At 55.2% G+C, this 1,216-nt stretch overlaps 1 pseudogene; it reads left to right on the forward strand.

Annotated features, from left to right (window-relative positions):
* LOC111957359 (striatin-4-like) overlaps positions 1 to 1,216 on the forward strand; it is a 15,702-nt pseudogene that overhangs the window by 9,412 nt on the left and 5,074 nt on the right.

Here is a 1,216-nt window from a genome sequence, read left to right on the forward strand (position 1 = left end):
TAGCGAGAGCAAGGCTTCCTCCCCGTAGCGAGAGCAGCACTGTCCTCGATACTTTAAACAAACTGTTGAGTCTGAATGAAGAGGGTAATCGTGTGTGTCCATGGTTTGTGTGTGTGTGTGTGTGCGTGTAGGTACCTGGAGGAGGTGGGCTACTCGGACACCATCCTGGACATGCGTTCGAAGCGTGTGCGCTCCCTGCTGGGTCGTACCAGCCCCGAGGCTAACGGCGCCCCGGCCAGCAGCGAGCAGCAGCCCGCCCCGGACCCCGAGCCCCTGGCAGGGGGGGAGTCACTCCTCATCAGACAGATAGAGGAGCAGATCAAGAGGTGAGACCCCCAACACGCACACCCCTGTCCTCGGTGTAGGGTGCTGTGGACAGTGATGAATGGAAGCTTGTCTCCACGGTAGTCGCTGTGAAGTTGGTCAGTACTCTGTCTGTGGTGCTGTATTGCATATTTTTGGTCAAATCCCTATAACTGTCAGTAATGTACTGTCAGTATTGTTGTTGGGAGTTGTGTGTTGCCGCTGATGTGTGTGTGCGTGTGTGTGTGTGTGTGTCGGTAGGAACGCGGCGGGGAAGGACGGTTGTAAGGAGCGTCTGGGCGGTTCCGTGCTGGATAAGATCCCCTTCCTACACGGCTGCCAGGATGATGATGAGGATGACAGTGATGAGGAAGATGACTTCCAGGGCATGGGCACGGACCGTGTAGACGGGCAGCGCAACAAGAACAAGAAGCCGCGCGTTAAGGTCCGATCACGTCAACACGGCAAAGTGTGTGTGTGTGTGTGTGTGTGTGTGTGTATTAAAGCCCTCTCTCTCTCTCTCTGTGTGTGTAGATGGGGACTGAGCCCATGACCACAGACCTGGACCCTGATGATGAGGAGGAGGATGAAGACGACTCGGAGGATGCCCTGAGCGAGTTTGACTTCCTGGGATCAGGGGAGGAGGGGGAGGGGGCGGGAGAGGCCCGGATCTCAGGGGACGGCCGGGAGTTAGGTACGCCATCGCAATAGCAACCACCTCAACCACACCTGTCTGTCTCTRCGTCTGTCTAGCTTTCTGTCTGTCTTCTCTTTTTGTCTGTCTGTCTATCCCTCTCTCCCTTCATCCCTATCCGTCTCTCTCTTTCTAGGGAGTTATATGTTCTGTACTCTCACCTCTACTGCCAATAAACCATTGCCTATGGTGAACCATCTGTCTGGTGGTCTCACTATT

This window comes from Salvelinus sp. IW2-2015, linkage group LG4p (genome assembly GCF_002910315.2).
Source record: "Salvelinus sp. IW2-2015 linkage group LG4p, ASM291031v2, whole genome shotgun sequence".
Classification (NCBI taxonomy): Eukaryota; Metazoa; Chordata; class Actinopteri; order Salmoniformes; family Salmonidae; genus Salvelinus; species Salvelinus sp. IW2-2015.